A 9569-nucleotide genomic window follows, 5' to 3' on the forward strand; every position below is an offset into this window, starting at 1 on the left:
TACCTGATTACTTACTTTTGTATTTCATTCATTAACTTTATCTGATTCTGAATCTGAAAGCCAGAGAGAAAGCTGATCTGAAGGCTAAAATCTAAAACCCAAAAGCTAAATTCTGCCATCTAAAGCTGGAAAAATGTTCAAAATGACTCTCCTGGAATCATATTGTGTTGATACGATCACATCATGTACAGACTTTATGCACGGGCTCGTAAGAGGTCGTCACAGGGACGTCAACACAGTCACAGTCAAACATATACTGGGATATTGGATAACCTCAGCTCTGGACGCAGAGACGCTGTCTCCGAAGCGTGGTTCCTTCACCAGAACAATCACATTCATTTCATATAAATGGCTCCCTGTCTACCCCCTCTGGCTTTTTTCTTTTTTTTTTCCTTTCTCTGCAGCAAGAATAATAATAGAGGGATTATTGCCTGCTTGTCAGGCTATTAAAACATGAGATTGAGAGAAAGATACAGAGAGACAGACAGCACAGGAGGAAGAAAAGAGAGAGAGAGAGCTGGTAAAAGAGACAAAGATGAGACGGAGGGGGGGAGGAAATGAGTGTGACGTTAAGAGAAAGCTGTGAGCTAAGGGGACAGTAATGAAGATAACTGCTCGGCTGTCCGCCGGCTCTGCTCTTTCCCTCTGACTAATCAGACAGCAGTTGTAGATTAGCCAGGAGCCCAAAGAGCCGGCAAGATGGTGCTGGGTGCACTGCAGCTCTTTCGGTCTTTCTGTAATGAGTACAAATAGCATGTCAACCGCCCAACCCAACCGCCCATCATCCGCATCTCATATTCAGCCTACATCACAGTCAGCAGCAAAGGGTTACAGCTGCGATTATGACTATGATTATGAAACAGGGGCTCAGAGGGCTCATCCCAGATGCATTGGGTGAATAATAAAACCCAAATCATCTTTAAACTCAAACGCTCCCTGATGCCAGAGCAGGAACGGGCTGCTGCGCTTCTCTGCAGCTTTGCAGAAATAGATAAATCTCCATTCCTCACATGCTTGGAGGTAAGCAAGGCTGCCATTCGGGTTAATCAGTAACCTCCAACGCGACAAGCATCCGCAGTTTCCCACAAATCTCATTTGTTGCATGTTTATTAAATGAATGTTGCTCTCACACAAAAGCCAAGGACATTAATTTGCTGATCTAAAGTGAATCCTTTCAACACCGAGCACTGGAACTGTTATGAATAACGTTGTCCAGGCCAAAGCTAGAAGATATTTGATATTTCTCTCATCGTCCACACATGAAAAGACCAAAATAATGAATTGATCCTACAAACAATTAGTGTTTGTCGATCCAAAGTCTGACACATCTTATTCCGCAGTGCTGCCCAAAAACTATTAAAAACACATTAGTGAGCCATATGGTTCCCTCGTTACTACGAACGCACAATGTAGTGCATTTTCTATAAGATCTTTAGAGAAACTAATCATGGATACAAAAACCAAACATGTCACAAACACACTACAGTGCTTGGGGCTAAATGCTAACACGCTCACAGTGACACTGCTTACATGCAGATGCACAGCAGGTGACGTGTCCCGCGTGTGTTCAGTGTGTTTGCATGCAAACGTGTCCTAAATAGCACTAATCACAATGAACCGAGGCTGCTGGGGGAGTATTTGACCCAAATTACTGGACATCGGCACTGAATGCAAAGTCAGAGGATCACCAACGTTATTATAATTCATCCCGAGGGGGACGTGAGCGTCTGTTACATATTTAATGAGAATTCATCCGATAGATGTTGAGATGTTTTACTAAAAAAACACAAATGTCAACCTGCAGGTGGCACTTGTGGAAAAGTCAGGGAATTCAGTGAGCATGAAGACAATGATGCCTTCCCTTTATGTAGACCCTGTGAGGTCAAAAGCAATTTTCTTTATATCCATTATTACACCCAGTTAAATAATGGCTTTTAATATGCATATTCCCTTTGCTCTGCCCAAGAGTGATGGAACAATTCTTTCATTTCCATCTCTTTTTTTTACAGTTTGAAGGCCCCCTTAAGGCTGCCTGGATGAACTGTATGTGAAACTGGAAATTTCTTCTCTCTGACTGTGCCTCCCTCTGCATTCTTGTGCAGGTTCTGCCGTTATTCTGTTTGGCAGATCCAAATACTGTGTGTGTGTTGTGTGCATGGTTTTGATTGGAGAAAAAGGGGCTGATTGGGGTTTTATTTGGGTTTAATTAGCATGAGCGTGTGTGTCTGAATAGCAGGCAGCATGCTGCTCAGCATGCCCGTGCTTCTCTCTCCCTCTGCCTTTCTCTGGTTGAATTACTGCCAGTATAAAGGCTCTGTGGAGGTCCGCACTCTCTCTGCTCCCTCTGTCACTGGAGCTAACTGAGGAATAACTCATCCCTGCCAGCAGGACAGTAAATCAGCCACCGTGGCCCAGCATGCGCAGCAGCTGATTTCTCCAGATATGATGGCAGAGTGGGTGAAGAGGACAGCATCAAAATGAGGAAATAAATCCTTTATGTGATGCGACTCACCATCAGAGCGTCTGCACTATTAAATACATTTACAAACCTCTATTGTAACAAGTCAGGTCATGTATTATTGAGTCCTTAAATTTCAAGTGATGTGGCCAAAAGTGTGTGGACACCTTTTTTTTTTCTCTCTTCCTGTGTGTTCTCGGTGTGGACTGTGAAATATTAATGCAGGATTATTATCATGGCCAAAAGAATTCATGATAGCGATATTATTGCAATCATCAATTTGAAAAAACAGCCAACAACGAACCACTCTGATAAACTGACCCTGTCCCCTTTTTCAGATGTCCTCACATAACTCTTGTACACTTTTTACATGCTTCCTCTTCTTTCTCACTTTGCAACTCTTTGGTCATAACGTGTGTAAACTTTCTTTATATGAGATGATGTAGGTCCCTGATGTTATGTCTGTATATTGGAAATGCAGTTTTGATGTTCTGGTGTTGTTTCTCTCCGTGTGCTTTGTTTTTCTGCACTTGCCAGTGATGGTTTGGATACTTGTCACTCTGGACACTTCAGATGGTTAAACACACCTTATAGAGCTTTGGCATGATGTATAAATACGGGAGTGGTTTCCATCTTTTGAGCATGTTGACCAGATGAAGATCCAGGTAGGATCGAAGCGTTGTCAGTAATAAAAGCCTTTCTGTGGCACAGAGCGAGTGTGCAGGCGTTGCTTCTTCTTTTTCATGTCTACTGCCAGCTTTGCATCCAAAGTGATGTGCGCATAACTATTCTACCACTGACCATGTCCTGACTTTTGTTAGAGATGACGACTATGTTTGGTTTATCGGATCAGCTGGATATGATAGCATGATGATAATATTTTAGACGGTAGCGTGCTTCCTTTTTTTTGTGCTAACAGCCTCTATGTGTCCCTTTCCTGTTGAAACAGAACCATAAAGAATAAAGAAACGTTATTCCCAGTTTGGTGTGGAACAACATGACCTGCCTGAGTCCTGAACTCAACCCCATCCAACACCTTTGTGATGAACTGGAGTGCTGATTTGGAGCCAGACCTTATCACCCAACATCAGTGTCCAACCTCACTAGTGCTCTTGTGACTGAATGGGAGCAAATCCCTGCGGCCAGGTTCAGAAAACTGCTGCAAAGCCTGAAACCACAAGATTGGACTTTGTCTGCACATGAATACTCACAGTTTGGTAAAGGGATGTTGAACAAAAACACATTAGTGTAAGCTAACACACATTTTGGCCACTTTACAATTAAAAACATTATTATTTCCCCCATCCTCCAAGCTGAAATCAATGCAAAGAAGTCTGTAGAATCAAGTCTCTTTAATCTAGAGCTGTTATTTACCTTATGTTGTAGCTTTTTTTAAACCATGAAACCAGTGAATATATTGATTTTGTATGATACAGAGTATTTCAATGCAATTCACAAAAAAATATATAGAACATAGGCTGTGGCAGATCATTGTGCCACAAGGCTTTTCTGTGTAGTTCTGTCTACGCATGTGTACTGTATTATATGTGAGTCAGTGTGTATTTTGCTATCGGCACATCTCCTCTCCTCTCCGACTGAGCAGGGGTTACCTAACACAGTGCATCATGTTGCAGAGATCAGGTTTGGAAACAAATCCTCCTGTTGCAGCCAGCAGTTCCTGCAGCTGCTGGCAGCGCGCCGTCTGATCTTCTAAACTTACCCCATTTTAATCAAGCCTCTACGCCGCTTCTCTTCTCATACAGGTCATTGGCTCGGATCCCAAAGTGCCTGGCTTCCTCTCCTGCGTCTCCTCTCAGAACAGCAATCTGTCTGGAGTTTCCACCGAGCCAGACAGACGTGGCCCTGAGCTACGAGTAAAGAGGGAGAGAAAGAAGAAGAAAGCATATCAATCAATGAGCTGCTTTTTCCAAACATAACAACAAACGACCACGGTGGAGATGCTCGGTCTGCCAAGTGCTGCTGCTTTTCACCCTGCTAGACAAGGAAAAAGACCCACAGAGCAACAGAGACTTGAGGCTTGAATAGCAGATGTATCCTGATACTGTAAAACAAACCGTGTCCTCCTTTCGCAGATTGAATTAGATGTTGAGTCAATTACATAATTAGTGTTTCTCTGTCAGGAGAGAGTAGCAGATTACACGCATCATGCTGAGAGCTTGCACACAGTACATGTGTATGTTGAATCGGACGTTTCTTCATCTTCATCATCCAATGTCTTCCAAGCAACAACACAGATTTCCACTGAGCACAGTTTATCTTTAAATCGAATATAATCATATGGGTAATAGGAGAAAAAAACACTCGTGGTGCATCACAGGGGCTGCAGAGGAAATTCAGCAAAAAGCTGTTTCCTTAAGTCACTGACATCGACACATTTAAACTCACTGTCGAGCAGCATTTCAAAACGTAGATGTCATTTTTGACAACACAGACAAGAATAACAGCGGTGAGATAAACAGCACAAATTCCAGGCATAACTCCACAGCAGACATGAATGTAATGTAGGCCAGCAGGCCGAAAATAAAACAAAAGAGACTCAACTGTGCATTACAGAAACAGCTCCGATCAAAGACACAACTAAGACAGTGAGACGCCGCTCTGCAGGAACGATGAATAAACGGTTGGCGAAAAAAAAACAAAGAGAACGATGCCCCACCTTCATCTTGAAACAAGGCTGCTCCACTGAACCCTGCATCCACCACTTCAACATCTTCAGACGCAAGACGACAAACCAAATGTTGTCATTCAAAGCTTCAAAGGGTCACATGTTCTCTGACGTTAACACCCCCATCTCCAGAGTGCTGTGGCTGCATCCTCCAGACCTTTGACAAGTGGCTGTCACTTAGAAATGAACCCACCCCCCCCACCCTGTCCCAGGGGTGCTGGGGGATTGACAAAGCTTCCAGTGGATCTTTCACTCCTCCTCAGCAAAAAATGATCCAACTTACTTCATTCACATTTTGTTTTTCTGTTGACTTCAAACAGACTTCAGGACGCTGAACTTGCTCAGTTTGCACGCTGGTAGACTTTGTCTCTCTCAGCCTTCTTGCTCACAGGATAACCTCCCTCTGACAATCCCACTGAAACCTCAGAGAGGGAATGAGAAACTGGTTATCGGCACTGACTGAAGTGACCCATTTATTTATTTAAATTTTTTCCCCCTCTTCTTATCCACCGAGCGTTTAAATCACTGAGCCAATTCCCTGCCGTTCCAGCCCGTTTCATTCATCCTCTCCTCATGGGCACTTCAGAACCTCCTAAACTATGTAGAAGGGTTTCTGAGCAGACTGCGAACGTTGTCTCATTACTGATCTCTGTGTGTGTGTGTGTGTGTGTGTGTGTGTGTGCGCGGTGTCTTTCAGACCCTTTACAGTAGTAGAAGAGGTAATAATAATGTGCTCCGTGGTTCCTGACACCTTTAGTGTTCCCTGCAGACATGCAGACTCCACAGACCGTCTGTCTGGTCCAGCTGTGGTGCTGTGTGTGTGTGTGCGTGTGTGTGTGTGTGTGTGTGTGTGTGCGTGTGCGTGTGTGTGTGTGTTGGGGGATGTGGTGGACTACATGCAGCACAAATATACTTATCTACAAAAAAGTCTTTGTATTTCTGTATTTATATCTTACTTTCAATCGCAGGAAAATTCAGTGGAAAGTAAATACTTATACGTACTACTGGAATGGTGCATTCAAGTGCAGTCGTTCAAACTGTAAAAATCATTTCCCGGATCCTAACATCACTTGAGATGTCATTGCTGTTTTGCAACCAATCATCAAGTATCAGATTTCAGAGCTTATTCTTCCACAGTTGCACCGTAAACATGCAAACAAATCACCATGGAAAGATGCCAAAAAAAATATACATGTACATATACATATATATATATATATATACTTTGAACTACAGTGCAAAATAATCAATAGTTCAGTTTACCAGCTGCACAGACGATACAGTCGTCTACAAAGAGATGGAATCATCTCTGACACAGTATCAACTAAAACATCTTTGTTTTACGAAGATGCTATAGAATTACACAAACCTACATACAAAACCTTACAAAAAAAAGATATATACAAATATTTGACTTTACAATAAGACTCTGGTGTCTGCAGGTAACCTGGTGGTTTGAGTTGACAATATTTAAACCAACATGGAGTGAAGTTCACCTCCCCCAGTGTGGGCTGTGCCTCAGCAGGTGTCTAAAATCTAAAGCTGTACTGCGTGTGAGGGAAAGGTGGGCTAACACTGGCACAGCTGGGAGGCACAGCAGGAGGGTGACAGACTTGTCGGAGCTGAGTGCGAGGCCAAGACTGGAGAGGGGACACACACACACACACACAGCCAGATAAAGTGAGGCTGTCTGCACATTGAGCCAAATGCATTTTAAATCTTTTCACCTCTGTTTTGGCCGTCTGTACACATTCTGTAGCTGATTTCAGCTTTTTCAAAATGGATTCCTGAGTGGCTAAAAATGCCTTGGCAGCTTTTGGAAAGTAGTAGCATGAGCCTGGAGGAGGACAACTTTTACAGGCAATTTAAGTAAATGTTTTTTTAACTGTGCTTCTTTTCTACACTGCATTTTCCATCAGGTGTGGAAAAAACAGCAGCTTTAAGTATATTTTTATGTGCTGTGTCAAGTCAATGGAGAGCCTCGTGGTAGTACTACAAATGTGTGGGTGTTTAAGTGTACAGACATGCTGTCTTTGCCACGCAGCATGTGGCAGAAAATGGCAGACTGCTCTCCACACACTGTGAGCTGGCATGCAGTCTGGACTCAAACGCCGCTCACACACAGACGGCTGCTGTGATATTTCACTTTGCACAGCGACGGCCACCAGAAAGCATCAGAATACAGCGGACTGGCTCCTCTGAAGCCGTAATAAATACAGCCGGGAACAACAGTGACGTCCCCTGTGTCTGAGGGAGCGGGGGGGGGGGTTAAATGCGAGGCGGTCAGGTGGGGGAAAAGCTTCAAGGTGGGGGGAGGAAGCTCAGAAGTCATTAAGTCACAGTTAACATCAAATGCAAAATGTACACTACCACTGCCTGTATTTTTATCACATATCCATCCATTTGCATGACATTTAGCTAATAATGTGACAGGTTAATGCTCGTCAGTGGGCTCATCCATTCCTCAACAGGTCACAGATTCCTCCAGGCATCTCATTATTAGGTATCAAACATCCCCAATAAGCTTGAGGATGAAATTCAGCAAGCAGAAATTCACCACAGAAACTACAGCAACCATTTCTGCAGTACAATTCTCACTGATTATCTGTATGTTGTAGTCTTGGCATAATAGGACGACACACACGGTTGCCAGCAAGACGTCAGAGCAATGGAGACAGCAACAGCAGGATACAGAAGTGTGTATGCGGTGTGTTTGGACATATTTTGGCAAATCGATGGCTGTTTGGAGCATCCTGAGTGAGCTTATGGACAGCAGGGAAGTGGATCATGTTGCAGGAGCTGAACGAGTAAGTGAGTGAGTGAGTGAGTAAGTGAGTGAGTGAGTAAACTAGATTTCTGAAGTACTTTTCTACACGGTAGCTAGAAAGAGCTTTCAGTGGAGGGAGAAAGGAAAGAGAGAAGATAGAAGACAAGTGTACAAACCACATACCATAAAGTAACTGAAACTTTGCAGGCGCTAAAGTCAAGGTGCAATGTTTCAGCCATCATGTTTCACAAAGAGCAAAACTACACAGTGACTGAGTTTAACATTCAAACGGTAGATCTACAGTGGAGAACAACTTAAACAGCCTTTTATATTAGTGGTCTGTAACTGTCGTCACTCTGACAACCAACAAAACTAATGCAGAGGGGGAATGTCACTCGATGAAGGCTGCTCTCACGTTCCACAAGTCACATCTGAGCGAAAACGTATCAAAATAACAGAAAATGTCACTTACAAAGCAGATAAGATAAAACCAAAACAAAACTCTTACACATCTCCAATATGTCTCACATGCATCCTACAGTTTTGCAGCTGTCTGATGGCTTACCTGTCCGCCTGCCTCCCAGTGTGTAAATCATTTGTTAATCCAGCAGTTTGCATCTTTATCCCTGTGAAAGTCTATCCACATAAAGCTCCAATCCTGCCAGCGTGATCTGGGCTCAGCGTTGATCTATTGATTGAGATGCTTATCCGCAGTGTCTTACATAAGAAGACCTGACCGCCATTATCATTATGGATTCCTGCATACAAATGGGATTTGTGATGGGAAGGAACTTCTCCAGTAACATTATTATTGTCGCTTTCCTGATGATAATTCTGCCGCAGTTGTAATAAGAATACTGTACTTTAGGCCTAAACCTGCAGGCAGACGCTTCAGAATGGTATAAACTCAAATAATCAATCTTGTTTTCAGCTGAAACTGATGTAATGCTGTGAAAAATAATCAGTTAATCAATTAGTTTGTCAAGTTAAACTTAATTGTGGTCAATTCATTGTAAGCAAAAACAGCACTTGCTTGCTTTTCTTAACTTTGTAAATCAAATACATTGGGTTTGTCTCTTTATTATCCAGTTGACCCAACAAAATCAGCTCTTTGAGGGCATCACTGTCACCTCTGGAAACCTGTGACCACCTCTGACAAGAATCAAGTTCCTGCCCCGTCTGTAATTAAGGACAGCGGCTCAACCAGCTGAGTCACTGCACGAACACACACACACACACACACACACACAGTGAGGGGAGGCTTGCACTGGTAGGTAATGAGAAGCTAGTATCCTAATGAAGTGAAGTGGCTCTCCATCTTCTGTCAGGAGGAGGACGGACGAGGGAGAGGGGAGAGGTTAGAGCTCTGCAGGATCAGCGGAGGCTGTACGTTAACCTCTACGAGAGGGATTAGTTTACTAAAAGGCTGAGATAGGATGCAAATTAAGGAGATAAGAAGGAGAGAGGGAAGCTGGACCTGAGGCTCACAGAAGCTTCCCACTCACAACAAATGTACTAAAGAAGTTCATGAGCATCATGAGTGCTTGCAGGGTTTTAGTTAAATCTGAGTAATTAAACGTGCTTGTGAGCAGCCAAACGTGTTGCTGCATCCTACGTGTTTTCCCAACTCCCAGAGCTCAAATGCACCGGGACGGAAA

The sequence above is a fragment of the Pempheris klunzingeri genome, chromosome 10, assembly GCF_042242105.1.
Source record: "Pempheris klunzingeri isolate RE-2024b chromosome 10, fPemKlu1.hap1, whole genome shotgun sequence".
Lineage (NCBI taxonomy): Eukaryota > Metazoa > Chordata > Actinopteri > Acropomatiformes > Pempheridae > Pempheris > Pempheris klunzingeri.